Genomic DNA, 17,973 nt, shown 5'->3' on the forward strand with positions numbered 1-17,973 from the left:
ATTGAAAGCACACATACTAACTAAAATAATTCAACACATATTGGTCCCTCAGCAGCCGACCACTGTCGTCATCAGGGAAGATTGCCGGATTGTCCCAGTCCATGGCTGGTGGCACTCTGGGGGCCCTCTCCTTCCTCAGGCAGGCCACATTGTGGAGGACAGCACAAGCCACAGTAATATCACATGCCCTAACAGGGCTGACCCTTAATTTGTGAAGGCAGTGAAAGCGTGCCTTCAGGAGGCCAAAGGTCATTTCAACTCTGGCCCTGGTCCTGGCATGGGCATGGTTGTAGGCCTGCTGTGCTTCCTGGGGGTCTGTGAAAGGTGTCAGGAGAAAAGGCTGGCAGCCATACCCCCTGTCTCCCAGCAACACACCAGAGAATTCACCTGTCAACACAAAATCTCATCATTACTACCTCATAAACACAGTGATATTCTTGACACAGCCATGATGGTTATAAATAGGGGTTGTGTGGCTTACCTGATAGGCACTGATAGATTTCAGAGGCCCGAAAGATTCTGGAGTCATGGACTGAGCCAGGCCATTTTGCCACAACATTGCTGATCACACAGTCAGCATTGCAGACCATCTGAAATCATAAGATGAGGAATATTACACCAATCAATGCACATCACTGGCAATGCAGAGTGTTCGTCAATGGACAATATCAAAAGTTATGTTCACCTGAACATTAATGCTGTGAAAGGATTTCCTATTCACAAAATCGGCCTCATGGGCACCTGAGGGGGCTTTTATCCTTATGTGTGTGCAGTCCACTGCACCAATGACATTGGGGAAACCTGTCACACAAAGTAATGAGTATCCTACTATGTGTTAACAGTTGTCCTGTAATTTGTAGATCCTCTTACCTGCAATCCTATAGAACTCCTCTTTGATGTCACAGAGTCTTCTGTGGCCAGGGAAGAGATGAAGACATCTGCTAATGCTTTGATAGCCAGACACACACTCCTTATTGTGCGGCAAATTGTGGCCTTGTTCAGCATCCCCCACTGAGTACAGGAAGGCTCCACTAGCAAAAAGCGCAAGGCCACACAAACCATTTGCTCCACACTCAGTGCATGGCTCCGTGCAGTGCGGTGCTTAATCCTGGGACCCAGTAGTCTGCATAGATACCTGATGCCATCTGCAGAAAACCTGTATCTTTCATATAGATGGTCATCAGGGAAGGCCAGTGGGTCCAACCGGTCCCTGAAGACCCTTTCTCGCCTGAAGGCTCTCCTCAGCACAAGTGCTTCTTCATCCACCACATCTCGCACGAATGGGCATGCCATTGTCAGAGCAGAAAGGAACACACAATTTTGGGCCTTCATATAGGCTAGTGGCCACACCTGGTGCTGGGGGGTGGGCAAAGAGGGCGATGCCTTATAACGATGACTTGGTTGTACTGATTGCTGGGAAAATAAAAAAAACCTTAGAAAGATGCCACCGTCCTGTGTGCTCACAATAAGAGCTCATATGTCATGGCTCACTTGACTTTATGAGAATATACCTAATTTTTATTTTGAGCTGTGTCATCTTCTTGGAGCTGGGGGAGGAAAGAAAAATAATGATTAATACATTTGTGTTACAGTTAGCATACAGTGTACATTGAAGGCATATCTCACCTCCCTCTCAAGTTTTTTTATTTCAAGGTCCAGTTTCCTAATTGTCCTCTTTTTTATTTCGGACTCCAGTGCAAGATTTTCCATCTTTTTCTTCTTGTACTGAATGTCTATGTCTGCCAGTTCTATTTGGCGCCGGAGGTGGTTGCCATACAACTTTCTGATAGCTTGTGAGCTCTGTGAACACAATACAATTAGCGCAGCTGGAATTTGGCAGGATGTGGTGTCCTTTTATTAATACGCACTATGTTGCCAGGGTGGTTTTCCCACTGTATAGCATCTGGGTCCTGTAAAAGAAATTAGATTTTTTGATTTTGATGAGGACTCCTCACCATTGTAGAGTAAATAGTACTTTCACAGTCTTAACATGATACCTCATGCCTTCTGGAATCCAGAGAGATGGTCTCCTCCTCATCATCGTCTCCATCATGTGCTGTTGCTGCTGCACTGGGGCCTTCACCCTATCACATTTAATCGGATTCATATTGAAGCTAGTAGACAAGACATGCCAGGCCTACAGTATGCCTTTGATGGAGTACTCACTGGATCAGCATCGTCTGGTGCTTGTGCTGGTGGCTCTAACAGGAACACAGTGCTGCCAGGCACTGCAAGGCAATAGGTAAACCAAAGTCAGACAGTCCAAATTGATTCAATATGAATGTGGTTGTATCCCATGTAGAGATGGAAGGACATACCTTGAATGAAGCGGGTGGCATCTTGGGAGGAACCTATGCTCGTCTCTTTCCCCCCAGGGATCCCCTCTAAGACGGGCCTGCCTTTATTTAGCTCCAAGGCCATGTCCTCTGCTGGGGTAAGGTCAGCCTTTGGTGACCCACCACCCGTGCCTTGTCTGTGGGTATTCTTTTTCACTGCTAAAACAGTACAGACAATGTGTGAGCAGGCACCTTCTGGGTACAATATATGCTTGTGCTTTGTTAAATATTAGTCAGGGACCATACCATTCTGCAGAATGTTCTTGTATTTGATTTTGACCTGCTGCCATGTCCGTTTTGGCCCGTTCATGTTTAATCTACACACACACACACACACACACACACACACACACACACACACATTTAATGGAGTCACACTGCAAAAAATTACTTGGTATTTTTGTCTTGTTTTCAGTAAAAATATCAAAAAATGTATCATAGCTTTATACAGTGTGATGGAGTTACTTTACACAATTTCACTCATATCTGCAGTGCATTTCAATTAAAAATTTAACCGTTTCATAATTACAGTACAACTGCATTTTTGGAGATGTGAATTAAATATTTGAATTGTAATTGTGATGTTTCAGCGGAGCGGTGAGTGTGTAATTGTGCACTACTTACGCATTCAGGCGGTCTGCAATACTTTGCCACGCTTTTTCTCTTTGCTTTATCACTGTGGCGGTGTTGCCTTTCTTCTTAATTATATCTTTTACCTCCTCGTATGCCTCCATGAGGATTTGTGCTTCCGACGGGGAAAAGTACGCGGCTCTAGTTGCCATGGTAAATCAGTTAATCTGTGATCTGTGGCGGGGTCTATTTGAGTGAGCCGTGAGCGCGCACCTATCCAGGATTGGTTTCACCTGGCTTAATGAATCCGTGTCTGCTCATCCTGGCTTGGTCTTTGTGCAACCAATTAAGCCTGGACGCACATGTTTTGGCTTCATTGAGCTCAGCTGAGTCATTTATCCCGGATGTCTTAATTCTACTTTTGTGCAACAGGCCCCTGGTTTCATTTGTGTTAATTTCTGTGTTGTATATATGTACCCTGTTTGCCTGCCTAAATTTGTGCGGGATTGGTCTTTCATTGTGATGTGCTTGGTGAGGTTATGCCGTTATTTGTTTTCACGGATCCTTAAGTATAATATTGTCAGAACTGTGTTTGTTTCTCCGTGCGTTTGTACGGGTTCTCTGTGGTCGAGGGCGTTGTACTTTTTCGATTGTGCCATTCCTGTGTTGGTGGACTCTCCTATTAAAACACGCTTCTCAGACATCCCTGCTCTCCTGCGCCTGACTCCTACACCTACCACTTAGACGCAACATTATCACAGTGTCCAAACTTTTGACCGGCAGTGTATATATCTAGTTGGTGGGGCTTATTACTCTATTTTAATGTTACTCCTTGATCACTATGATAAATAAAATAGTTTTTCTTGGGTGTACTTCAAAGTACAAAGTGTAGCAATACAAGTGAAATCAGTTACTGACACAGACATGGGGTTGTAGATCGGAATACTGTGAACCAAGAGGTTGTGAGTTCAAAATCCTAGGTGAGGACATAATAATGAATGTATACATTGACATGCTTGTCAAATATGTAAGTTGAAAGCAATGTTTGTGTTGTATGTCCTTAACCTTGCCAACAAACAAAGAGCTGTGAGCAAAGAGCAATCAAATAAAGTCAAATGTTACTTGTCACATGCTTTGTAAGCAACAGGTGTGGACTAACAGTGAAACGCATTCAAGGTAATTGAGGTAGATACTGTATGTACATATAACTAGACAAAGTGCCTTGATGGGCTTACCAACAGTAACAAGGGGCAATGTTTAATGAAACAAACGTTTCTCGGGACGTCCCCAGAACAAGCCAGGAACTAGACAAAAACCTACAGGGGACAATGACAGAATGTCCTATGTTTTAAACATCCTTGGACACAAAAATGTTCTTGCAACGTTCCAGTGAAACGTGTTTAGAACATTAATATATTATATTTGGAGAACATGGCAATCATGTTCTTTGTATGTTAGGTGTGATGTTGATGGAATGTTCTCCTAACCCTCAGAAAACTGGACACATGGATGTTCTTGCGACGTCCCATGAAATGTGTCGAGAACATTAACACTGGGTATTCTGAGAACATGGTAACCAAAACATGCTAAATAGGTTCTCTCTAACATAGACAGAATGTTCCCATAACTAACGGAGAACTGGACACTCAAACATCAGGGGAACATTACGGGTAACATTACAAAAACGTTCTCTCTACTTAGAATTGTTAGCTGGAAGGACCCTGCATGGGAGCTGCCCAAGCAAGTGCCTGAGAGGAAAGACTGTAAAATATGACTTGATCAGTGCACTAGACAAACTCATTTTAGACCAAGAAAACAGTAAACACATAAAAGTGCTGACTTGGATTGACTGCATTCGTGCTTTTCCACTGAGAGGCACATAAGTGTGCTGATGGGTTCCGGCTTCAAGGCTCCGATAAACACATCACACTGGATCTGGCTGAAGAGATGCCACACATCAGCGATACCCACTGGCCGCGGGTCTCACATCGTTGCATAAACTGGCTGACGTTCAAAGAGTTAAATGGAGTTGCTTTAAATGAAACAGGCAAGTCGGCCCTGTCATTTCACAAGACTGCCTCCCACTCATACAGCACGAGTCCACATGACACACATCAACATGCATATCATCATTTTAAGCTAACCCCCACAAAACAACAAAGTCGGAACAACTCCCAACAACCAAACCAGGTCATGGGAATGAGGATGACGAGAATGACCCAGTGCCACTTCCACCCACCCACACGCAATGACTAGTGATCCCCCACCTTGGAGGGGGGAGCCTGGGCTTCCCCTGCCTACCTGTCTCCACTGGATGGTGTCCCCCTCCACATCAAGGGCATGAGTCACCCTTCTGGCCTTACTCACCCCTCAGGCAGGCAGCCCTGGATGGGATGGATGGGTGGAAGAGAAGGCTGAGTGTCTGAAGAAACAGAGCAGAATTAAGGGGAAGGGGGCGTAAGAGGGAAGGCCAGTACGACAGGCAGCAAACCCTCTGTAAAGTCCTCAGAACTAAGAGGCCCAGATGGGGGACTTTGTCTTGGTTGACTTCATAACTGTAGAGACATGACAGTCTCTCCCTGCCTCCCGCTTTGTGTGTGTGTGCCTGTGTATGTGCACAGGTGTGCATTTGTGTGCGTGTGTGTGTGTGTGCATGCGTGTTTCCTAGAGCTGGTGTGATCATAACAACATAACAACATACAGGAACTCAAGTCCTTCTGTTCACCTGACTTAGAATTCATCACAATCTACCAAGGGAATTCTCTTCGATTATAATCACAGCCGTATATATTCCCCCAAGCAGACACATTGATGGCCCTGAACAAACTTTATTTTACTCTATGTAAACTGGAAACCACATATCCTGAGACTGCATTTATTGTAGCTGGGGATTTTAACAAGGCTAATCTGAAAACAGGACTCCCTAAATTCTATCAGCATATCGATTGCGCAACCACGGCTGGAAAAACCCTGGATCAATGTTATTCTAACCTCCGCGATGCATATAAGGCCCCCCCCCCGCCCTCCTTTCGGAAAAGCTGACCACGACTCCATTTTGTTGCTTTCAGCCTACAGACAGAAACTAAAACAAGAAGCTCTCGCGCTCAGGTCTGTTCAATGCTGGCCCGACCAATCTGATTCCACGCTTCAAGACTGCTTCGATCACGTGGATTGGGATATATTCCGCATTGCGTCTAACAACAACATTGACGAATACGCTGATTCGGTGAGTGAGTTCATTAGAAAGTGCATCGGCGATTTCGTACCCACAGCAACTATTAAAGCATTCCCAAACCAGAAATCGTGGATTGATGGGAAGCCCGTGGATTGATGGGAAGCCCAGGCTCTCCCCTCCAAGGTGGGGATCACTAGTCATTGCGTGTGGGTGGATGGTAGTGGCACTGGGTCATTCTCGTCACCCTCATTCCCATGACCTGGTTTGGTTGTTGGGAGTTGTTCTGACTTTGTTGTTTTGTGGGGGTTAGCCTGAAATGATGACCAGCTTTCAACATCATTAGTACCCTCCAAACTCGTCATTAAGCTCGAGACCCTGGGTCTCGACCCTGCCCTGTGCAACTGGGTACTGGACTTCCTGACGGGCCGCCCCCAGGTGGTGAGGGTAGGTAACAACATTTCCACCCCGCTGATCCTCAACACTGGGGCTCCACAAGGGTGCGTTCTGAGCCCTCTCCTGTACTCCCTGTTCACCCACGACTGCATGGCCATGTGGTGTCAGGAAAATAACCTCACACTCAACGTCAACAAAACTAAGGAGATGATTGTGGACTTCAGGAAACAGCAGAGGGAGCACCCCCCTATCCACATCAACGGGACAGTAGTGGAGAGGGTAGTATGTTTTAAGTTCCTCGGCGTACACATCATGGACAAACTGAAATTGGTCCACCCACACAGAGAGCATTGTGAAGAAGGCGCAGCTGCCTGTCACCAAAAGCACTCACAAACTTCTACAGATGCACAATCGAGAGTATCCTGTCGGGCTGTATCACCGCCTGGTACAGCAACTGCTCCACCCACAACAGCAAGGTTAGTGAGGTCTGCACAACGCATCACCGTGGGCAAACTACCTGCCCTCCAGGACACCTACACCACCCGATGTCACAAGAAGGCCATAAAGATCATCAAGGACAACAACCACCCGAGCCACTGCCTGTTCACCCCGCTATCATCCAGAAGGCGAGGTCAGTACAGGTGCATCAAAGCAGGGACAGAGAGACTGAAAAACAGCTTATATCTCAAGGCCATCAAACTGTTAAACAGCCACCACTAATATTGAGTGGCTGCTGCCAACATACTGACTCAACTCCAGCTCACTTTTATAATGGAAATTGATGGAAATTGATGGAAAAAATGTATCACTAGCCACTTTAAACAATGCCACTTAATATAATGTTTACATACCCTACATTACTCATCTCATATGTATATGTATATACTGTACTCTATATCATCTACTGCATCTTGCCATCTTTATGTAATACATGTATCACTGCGTCTCAATCCACCACATCTGCCTATGTCGGCCTTCCACATCCCCGGGGGAAGGTGGCCGAGCTACAGCGGTGTTTGTCAGACCATGAGACATCCTGGAAATCGGTCTTCTCATGAAAACGTCTGTAGCGTCAGAACGGCTACAAACTGTAATGACCACTCTATGGAAAGGGGAGACTCACAAGAACACGATGGTGAGCTACAAACTATTATGACCCCACTAAGGTAAGGGGAGACTCTCATAAACACAATAGTGTTCTCCATTATCCTCTATGATCTCTCGCCTGAAGGTAAACAATGGAAACGAATGGAAGTATGGAGGTAGTTTTGTGCCAACAAAAATAAGGGGTTAAATGTGTCTTTAAAACAACAACATTTCCTGAGCTTTCTTATATCTCCTTGATATAGGACACACACTTCTAAACCTTATTCTTTATGATGCATTTTTTACTGTCTTTTTTTGCCATTTATGAATGTTTTATTCAATGCTTTTCTATGGGCTGTAGTCGTAAAGGCCAAATTCAACATTTGGGTCCCATCCCCTGAGGATTGAAGTACAAATGGAGAATAGAGAGGTTCAGCCAGGTAAAACATAATGAGCACTTGACATTTCTGCACCTTGGCAACCAGCTAACACTCCTGAGTTATTTATCCGAAATCCAAATCAATGAAATTGCTTTTTAGACCAATGTGGCCTGTTGTGGTTGAGCACAGAGTGCAAGTCTTCAGGGGAGTGACTATTGTGCTGTGGTTACCGTAGCTACATCTCAGGAGTTAATTGGTGATTGAGACCAAGGTTATCTGAGGAGAATACATCTGCAGAGGCGTGACTGACAGAGAAAATAGAGCAGGTCATTTAGAATGGTCCTCTCATAAGACTTATAAAGTAAAAAGGGTTTGGACCTCCTGAAAAGGACTAGATGGGAGGCCAGCCTGGTCTCAGAGCAATACAACATATACTTTACGTATTTCTGAGCACCTCAAAAGACATATGATACCTACTAATTTACATATGATACCAGAAACGAAAGTAGGGAGGTTGGTTGGGGAGGAACGGTGGGCGTAATCTGAGACAATCCAAGGTTTCATGTTCAACTCGGGAACAACTGTAGCATTTTAGTTAGCCCTTGGATTGAAAGTTACCTATCTCAAAGAACAGAGGATTTTTTCTCTAATGCAAATTTGACTGAGTTGTGGTGTACAGCAGAGCAGCCAGCTTGGGCCATTTTTGTTTTCTGATTTTAATAATGACCTTCCACTGACCTTGAATAAAGCCTGTGTTTCTATGTACACTGACGACTTAACAGTTTACACACCAGCTCCATGTTTTGTTTCCTTTTTGGACCCAGCTAATTGGGTATCCTAATAAAATACAGAAAAATGCTAAATACTCAACTTAATCCAATTCACCTACGTAAATTCACCTAACCTTAATCATTTTAGCTCTGCTCTAACCTTTGTAGTTAGTTCCCCTAACTGGCAACTTAAATTCTCTCCGTAATTCTCCTTTGTTATTATGCGCAATAAGCAACCTGGTCTTAGATAAAGACGTGCAATACTATACGTCCTCCAAGAGGTATGATATTGTAAGACCGCTATTCTATTCATAATGTAACCTAACGTAATGTAGCATATCATACTAAATAGAGTGTCACAGATTTAGGTACAGAATGATATGAATTGCCCTGAAACCACATTGCGGAAGTGCACAGGCTAGAAAGCTCACAGCTGGAGTGATGAGGTAAAAAAAGACTCAAGAGTTGCCATTTTCAGCCCACTCAGAGAACTTCTCAGCTGCGTCATTTTGTGTCAATGAGGAATCCACATCTTCACGTCTCCCCCCCAATTTGAAATCAAAAGCGTCTTTGTGGAGAAATTGATCGGATTCTGTGATCTATATAGTCGCAAGCTGGGGAAACCGGCATGTTTCCAGAAATGTACACACACGCGCACTCGTACAGACACACACACACACACACACACCATAAAACACATTACATAACATATACATTTTGATATTCCCTTCCCTATTAACCTTGAAAGCATACATTTTTTAAACACTCACTATCCAAGTGGGAATGCATCTACTCTTCTTTTCAGCGTGGATTAGGGAGGGGGTTAACACAGTAGCTTTTAGTAGCACATCATGTGGTACAAGACTTGCATACGAATGAGATCATCTCGTCTCTCCTCCGGGCCCAGGTGTTTACTGAGACCCATAATTTCCATCTGCATAAACTCATTCAACTCTCCCTCCCACAGCAGGCTAGCTAGAGAAATGTGCCAATGCCTGGAGCACCAGCCCAGCCAACTACCACCTCTCATTATGGATGCCCAAAGCATGATAACATGGACTCTGATTTTCAAACAAGGAGGTGGTCAGATTGAGGAAACACTCACCTTGAGTTCAGTCTGCAACCCTGGGTCCAAAATTGTGTTGTGGCGTCTAAAATTGTGTTACTGGCAATTCAGTAACCAAAAATGATAGTCTTTCATTTGGCAAAGCATTATGGCAACATTAGCTTTGGTCTGTTCTCTGATCCAATCCAACACTGCCATCTGTTGGTGAATAGTAGGCTATACTGTACCTCAAAGCACCATTAAACTATAACACGTAGAGCCATGTGATACTAATATCAGTTGCGGACTTTCAATTCCCTCAGTAAAGTGCTTTATTTTCAGTATTTGGTGTTCAATATCTCGGTGAGTGTGAACAAAGTATTTGGTGCAATGCGTGTGCGAGTGAAAGGTTGGAGTTAATTGTCTGTTAAAAATGTCCAAAGAGTTCTTAACATAAAGAGAGGAGATTAGAAGAATGAGGTGTCAAATATGTAAACAAGCACAGTACATAGGTATAATCAATGCTTTGAAATGGATTATGAAGATCCAAATGGAATAGGAAAGTGATGCGACGTTCCAAGACGGCTCAACAGATACAGTAAGCTAGCCTACATTTATAACAAGCTATAATACGCTTGTATAACGTTGTACACATTGTAAACATTGTACACGTGTACACATGTACACATGTACACATTTGGCAATTGTTTTCCTATTTGAATTGAACAGAAACCATATTAGGCCTAATCATAAATGAGTAGGGGCCTACAGGTGTCATGAAAGTGGTGACAGATTTACGTCATAATGGCCAAGGTTCTAATTCCTAATTCTATGGGCCAAGATTGTAAATCAAATGGTTAGCAGATGTTAATGCGAGTGTAGAGCAATGTTTGTGCTTCTAGTTCCGACAGTGCAGTAATATCTAACAAGTAATCTAACAAATTCACAATGACTACCTTATACACACAAAGTAAGGGGATGAATAAGAATACTGTATTTACATATAAAGATACGGTTGCACATTAGATGGTATAAGATGGTATAAAATGCAGTATATACATATGAGATGAGTAATGAAAGGATATGTAAACATAATTAAAGTTGCATTATTTAAAGTGACTAAGGATACCATTATTAAATCAATTTATTAAAGTGGCCAGTGATTTGAGTCTGTATGTTGGCAGCAGCCTCTCTATGTTAGTGATGGCTGTTTAACAGTTTGATGGCCTTGAGATAGAAGCTGTTTTTCAGTCTCTCGGTCCTAGCTTTCTGGATGATAGCGGGTTGAACACGCAGTGGTTGTTGTCCTTGATTATCTTTTTTGCCTTCTGTGACATCGGGTGCTGTAGGTGTCCTGGAGGGCAGGTAGTTTGTCCCCGGTGATGCGTTGTGCAGACCGCATTACCCTCTGGATAGCCTTGCGGTTAAGGGCGGTGCAGTTGCCGTACCAGGCGGTGATACAGCCCGACAGGATGCTCTCGATTGTGCATCTGTAGAAGTTTGTTTTCGGGGACAAGCCGAATTTCTTCAACCTCCTGAGGTCGAAGAGGCGCTGTTGCGCTTTCTTCACCATGCTGTCTGTGTGCGTGGACCATTTCAGTTTGTCTGTGATGTGTACGCCGAGGAACTTAAAACTTTACACCTTCTCCACTACTGTCCCGTCGATGTGGATAGGGGGGTGCTCTCTCTGCTGTTTCCTGAAGTCCACGATCATCTCCTTTGTTTTGTGGATGTTGAGGGAGAGGTTATTTTCCTGACACCACACTCCGAGGGCCCTCACCTCCTCCCTGTAGGCTGCCTCGTCATTGGTAATCAGGCCTACCACTGTAGTGTCGTCTGCAAACTTGATGATTGAGTTGGAGGCGTGCATGGCCACGCAGTCATGGGTGAACAGGGAGTACAGGAGAGTGCTGAGAACGCACCTTTGTGGGGCCCCAGTGTTGAGGATCAGCGGAGTGGAGATGTTGTTTCCTACCATCACCAACTGGGGGCGGCCCTTCAGGAAGTCCAGGACCCAGTTGCACAGAGCGGGGTTGAGACCCAGGATCTCAAGCTTAATGATGAGTTTGGAGGGTACTATGGTGTTGAATGCTGAGCTGTAGTCAATGAACAACATTCTTACATAGGTATTCCTCTTGTCCAGGTGGGTTAAGGCAGTGTGCAGTGGGATGTCGATTGCGTTGTCTGTGGACCTATTGGGGCGGTAAGCAAATTGGAGTGGGTCTAAGGTATCAGGTAGGGTGGAGGTGATATGATCCTTGACTAGTCTCTCAAAGCACGTCATGATGACCGAAGTGAGTGCTACGGGGCGATAGTCAATAAGTTCAGTTACCTTTGCTTTTGTGGGAACAGGAACAATGGTGGCCATCTTGAAGCATGTGTGGACAGCCGACTGGGATAGGGATTGATTGAATATGTCTGTAAACTCACCAGCCAGCTGGTCTGTGCATGCTCTAAGGACGCGGCTTGGGATGCTGTCTGGGCCGGCAGCCTTACGAGGGTTAACATGTTCAAATGTTTTACTCACGTCAGCCACGTTGATGGAGAGCCCACAGTCTTTGGTAGCGGGTCATGTCAGTGGCACTGTATTGACCTCATAGTGTGCAAAGAAGTTGTTTAATTTGTCTGGGAGTGAGACGTTGATGTCTGTGACGGGGCTGGTTTGTGTTCGGTCATGATTCCAGTCGCCTTGCCATGATTAAATGACTGCCCTCGACCAGCACAAAAACATCCTGTGGCGGACTGCAATAGCATCGAATAGCCCCCGTGATATGCAACTGTTCAGGGAAGTCAGGAACCAATACACGCAGTCAGTCAGGAAAGCTAAGGCCAGCTTCTTCAGGCAGAAGTTTGCATCCTGTAGCTCCAACTCCAAAAAGTTCTGGGACACTGTGAAGTCCATGGAGAACAAGAGCACCTCCTCCCAGCTGCCCACTGCACTGAGGCTAGGTAACACGGTCTCCACCGATAAATCCACGATTATCGAAAGCTTCAATAAGCACTTCTCAACGGCTGGCCATGCCTTCCGCCTGGCTACTCCAACCTCGGCCAACAGCTCCGCCCCCCCCGCAGCTCCTCGCCCAAGCCTCTCCAGGTTCTCCTTTACCCAAATCCAGATAGCAGATGTTCTGAAAGAGCTGCAAAACCTAGACCCGTACAAATCAGCTGGGCTTGACAATCTGGACCCTCTATTTCTGAAACTATCTGCTGCCATTGTCGCAACCCCTATTACCAGCCTGTTCAACCTCTCTTTCATATCGTCTGAGATCCCCAAGGATTGAAAGCTGCCGCAGTCATCCCCCTCTTCAAAGGGGGAGACACCCTGGACCCAAACTGCTATAGACCTATATCCATCCTGCCCTGCCTATCTAAGGTCTTGAAAGCCAAGTCAACAAACAGGTCACTGACCATCTCGAATCCCACCGTACCTTCTCCGCTGTGCAATCTGGTTTCGAGCCGGTCACGGGTGCACCTCAGCCACGCTCAAGGTACTAAACGATATCATAACCGCCATCGATAAAAGACAGTACTGTGCAGCCGTCTTCATCGACCTCGCCAAGGCTTTCGACTCTGTCAATCACCATATTCTTATCGGCAGACTCAATAGCCTCGGTTTCTCGGATGACTGCCTTGCCTGGTTCACCAATTACTTTGCAGACAGAGTTCAGTGTGTCAAATCGGAGGGCATGCTGTCCGGTCCTCTGGCAGTCTCTATGGGGGTGCCACAGGGTTCAATTCTCGGGCCGACTCTTTTCTCTGTATATATCAATGATGTTGCTCTTGCTGCGGGCGATTCCCTGATCCACCTCTACGCAGACGACACCATTCTATATACTTTCGGCCCGTCATTGGACACTGTGCTATCTAACCTCCAAACGAGCTTCAATGCCATACAGCACTCCTTCCGTGGCCTCCAACTGCTCTTAAACGCGAGTAAAACCAAATGCATGCTTTTCAACCGATCGCTGCCTGCACCCGCATGCCCGACTAGCATCACCACCCTGGATGGTTCCGACCTTGAATATGTGGACATCTATAAGTACCTAGGTGTCTGGCTAGACTGCAAACTCTCCTTCCAGACTCACATCAAACATCTCCAATCGAAAATCAAATCAAGAGTCGGCTTTCTATTCCGCAACAAAGCCTCCTTCACTCACGCCGCCAAGCTTACCCTAGTAAAACTGACTATCCTACCGATCCTCGATTTCGGCGATGTCATCTACAAAATGGCTTCCAACACTCTACTCAGCAAACTGGATGCAGTCTATCATAGTGCCATCCGTTTTGTCACCAAAGCACCTTATACCACCCACCACTGCGACTTGTATGCTCTAGTCGGCTGGCCCTCGCTACATATTCGTCGCCAGACCCACTGGCTCCAGGTCATCTACAAGTCCATGCTAGGTAAAGCTCCGCCTTATCTCAGTTCACTGGTCACGATGGCAACACCCATCCGTAGCACACGCTCCAGCAGGTGTATCTCACTGATCATCCCTAAAGCCAACACCTCATTTGGCCGCCTTTCGTTCCAGTACTCTGCTGCCTGTGACTGGAACGAACTGCAAAAATCGCTGAAGTTGGAGACTTTTATCTCCCTCACCAACTTCAAACATCAGCTATCCGAGCAGCTAACCGATCGCTGCAGCTGTACATAGTCTATTGGTAAATAGCCCACCCATTTTCACCTACCTCATTCCCATACTGTTTTTATACTGTTTTTTATATTTATTTATTTACTTTTCTGCTCTTTTGCACACCAATATCTCTACCTGTACATGACCATCTGATCATTTATCACTCCAGTGTTAATCTGCAAAATTGTATTATTCGCCTACCTCCTCATGCCTTTTGCACACATTGTATATAGACTGCCCATTTTTTTTTTTTTTTTTTTTTTTACTGTGTTATTGACTTGTTAATTGTTTACTCCATGTGTAACTCTGTGTTGTCTGTTCACACTGCTATGCTTTATCTTGGCCAGGTCGCAGTTGCAAATGAGAACTTGTTCTCAACTAGCCTACCTGGTTAAATAAAGGTGAAATAAAACATTTTAAAAAATAAATGCGGTGGTTCGCGCTTTCAGTTTTGCGCGAGTGCTGCCATCAATCCACGGTTTCTGGTTAGGGAAGGTTTTAATAGTCACAGTGGGTACAACATCTCCAATGCACTTCCTAATAAACTCACTCACCGAGTCAGTGTAAACGTCGATGTTAATCTTGAAGCGTGGAATCAGATTGGTCAGACCAGCGTTGGATAGACATAACCATGGGCGTGTCCTGTTTTAGTTTCTGCCTATAGGAGGGGAGCAACAAGATGGAGTCATGGTCAGATTTGCCGAAGGGAGGCCGGGGGAGGGCCTTGTATGCATCGCGGAAGTTAGAGTAGCAGTGGTCCAATGTTTTGCTCGAACGGGTACAACAATCAATGTGCTGGTATAAATTAGGTAGCCTTGTTCACAGATTAGCTCTGTTAAAATCCTCAGCTACAATAAATGCCTCCTCAGGATATATGGTTTCCAGTTTACGTCGAGTCCAGTGAAGTTCTTTCAGGGACGTCGAGGTATCTGCTGGGGTGATATACACAGCTGACTATAACTGAAGAGAATTATCTTGAAAGATAATGTGGTCGGCATTTGATTGTAAGGAATTCTAGGTCAGGTGAACAAAAGGACTTGACTTTGTGTGTGTTATGATTACACCATGAGTCATTAATCATGAGGCATACACCCCCGCCCTTCTTCTTACCAGAGAGATGTTAGTTTCTGTCAGCGCGACGCATGAAGAAACCCGGTGGCTGTACCGACTTTGACAAAGTATCCCGAGTGAGCCATGTTTCCATGAAACAGAGAATGTTACATTCCCTGATGTCACTCTGGAAGGCGACACGTGCCCTATTTTCATCCACCTTGTTGTCTAGAGGCTAGACATTGGCGAGTAGTATGTCTGGAAGTGGTGGATGGTGTGCTTGCCTTCTAAGTGTGACCAGGAGGCAGCTCCGTCTGCCTCTCCTGCAGCGACAACATTGTTTTGGGTCGGCCTCTGGGATTAGATCCAATGTCCAGGGTGGAGGTCCGAACAAAGGATCTGCTTCGAGAAAGTCGTATTCCTGGTCGTAATGTTGGTAAGTTGACGTCGCTCTTATATCCAATAGTTCTTCCCGGCTGTATGTAATAACACTTAAGATTTTCTGTCTTAATTGAACCACTTAGCTAAATACACACACACACACACACACACCTCTTCAGACCCTCTCTGCCTCTCAGGAGAGCTGGAGAGAGGAGAAGGGAGATCTTGAGAGACGGATCAGAGAAGTCGAGAGCGAGATGGCCGACTATAAACTCTTCGATGTTCTCCTGGAGTACATCAAGAAAGAGCAAGAACTCCAGCTGAACACTCTCCGGGAGACCCTCCGGGCCTTAGACAAAGAAGATCTCCATGCTGCCATGGCCAAGGAGGAGAAGTGGCTGGCCAGTCAGAGATTAATGAATTGAGAAACAAACACTCTCCATCAGGTCACAGGTCGAAACATAAAACATGATGGGGAAGCTCAAGCAGCAAGAGAAGGGACTTGAACACACAAATGGCCATTAAGCTACAGCTGGCTGAAAAGAGACTTTAAACAGAGGCTCAGAGCTCTGTCAAACCATAGATGACTGGATAATCCAAAAGAAAACAAGCCCACCTCGAGGCCCAGTCCGCCAATCAGGAGGAGACATGGAAGTTAGAGAGAGAAGAGCTGGAGAGGTTGAGAGAGGCAGAGAAGGGATGGATGAAGAAGGAAAGCGCGAAAGAGGAGAAGGAGGAGGACATCAAGTCCCTTGTGCTGTCCCCGCTTATGAATATCTGGATTTCAAAAAGCATCTTGATTAATTTGTTCAGAAATTAAGAATTAAAACAGGCTTATTTTGTAGGAATAGGTCACGGCTTTCATTAAATAGCAGAAAACAAACCATTCAGTCAACATTCATACCAGTTATGGACTATGGCGATATTGTCTATATGAATGCAGCCGCCACTGTCTTGAAGCCATCTGACGCAGTTTATCATAGCGCACTAGGCTTTATTATGGGCGTTAGGTTCAGTACACATCACTGCATTCTGTATCAGAAAGTACTGTAGGTTGGCCCCCTCTCTGAAGTCCCATAGATCAACTCATAGTAATGTTTTTTTTATAAAGCCTTCCTGCATAAACTTCTGCTGTACCTTACTCCATTGTTAACAGAGATGGCTAACTATGGAGATCCCTTTGATCTCCACTAAGTTAGGTAAATCTGGTTGAAGTTTTTTTTCACCTTACTTGTGGAAAACTCTTCATGGGTCTCTAAAATCTGATGAATTGGTGCCTCTGGGGTCAGTGTATTGATGTGTATAGTGTATTGATGTGTATAGTGTATTGATGTGTATAGTGTATTGATGTGTCTAGTGTATTGATGTGTCTAGTGTATTGATGTGTCTAGTGTATTGATGTGTATAGTGTATTGATGTGCATAGTGTATTGATGTGTATAATGTATTGATGTGTATAGTGTATTGATGTGTATAGTGTATTGATGTGTATAGTGTATTGATGTGTATAGGGTATTGATGTGTATAGGGTATTGATGTGTATAGTGTATTGATGCGTATAGTGTATTGATGCGTATAGTGTATTGATGCGTATAATGTATTGATGTGTATAGTGTATTGATGTGTATAGTGTATTGATGTGTATAATGTATTGATGTGTATAATGTATTGATGTGTATAGTGTATTGATGTGTATAGTGTATTGATGTGTATAATGTACTGATGTGTATAGTGTATTGATGTGTATAATGTATTGATGTGTATAGTGTATTGATGTGTATAGTGTATTGATGTGTATAGTGTATTGATGTGTATAGTGTATTGATGTGTATAGTGTATTGATGTGTATAGTGTATTGATGTGTATAATGTATTGATGTGTATAGTGTATTGATGTGTATAGTGTATTGATGTGTATAGTGTATTGATGTGTATAGTGTATTGATGTGTATAGTGTATTGATGCGAATAATGTATTGATGTGTATAGTGTATTGATGTGTATAGTGTATTGATGTGTATAGTGTATTGATGTGTATATTGTATTGATGTGTATAATGTATTGATGTGTATAGTGTATTGATGTGTATAGTGTATTGATGTGTATAGTGTATTGATGTGTATAGTGTATTGATGTGTATAGTGTATTGATGTGTA

At 44.4% G+C, this 17,973-nt stretch overlaps 1 long non-coding RNA gene across 1 annotated transcript; it reads right to left on the minus strand.

Annotated features, from left to right (window-relative positions):
* Positions 1 to 489: 489 nt before the first annotated feature.
* On the minus strand, positions 490 to 4,179 carry LOC135563672 (uncharacterized). The gene is made up of 7 exons (XR_010460429.1): positions 2,583 to 4,179; positions 2,319 to 2,495; positions 2,167 to 2,228; positions 1,998 to 2,084; positions 1,627 to 1,910; positions 871 to 1,547; positions 490 to 590 (listed from the first exon to the last, which is right to left on the minus strand). It is a non-coding gene; the product is annotated as an uncharacterized LOC135563672 (long non-coding RNA).
* Between the last annotated feature and the right edge of the window lie 13,794 nt (positions 4,180 to 17,973).

Source organism: Oncorhynchus nerka, linkage group LG21, assembly GCF_034236695.1.
Source record: "Oncorhynchus nerka isolate Pitt River linkage group LG21, Oner_Uvic_2.0, whole genome shotgun sequence".
In the NCBI taxonomy this organism is placed as follows: Eukaryota; Metazoa; Chordata; class Actinopteri; order Salmoniformes; family Salmonidae; genus Oncorhynchus; species Oncorhynchus nerka.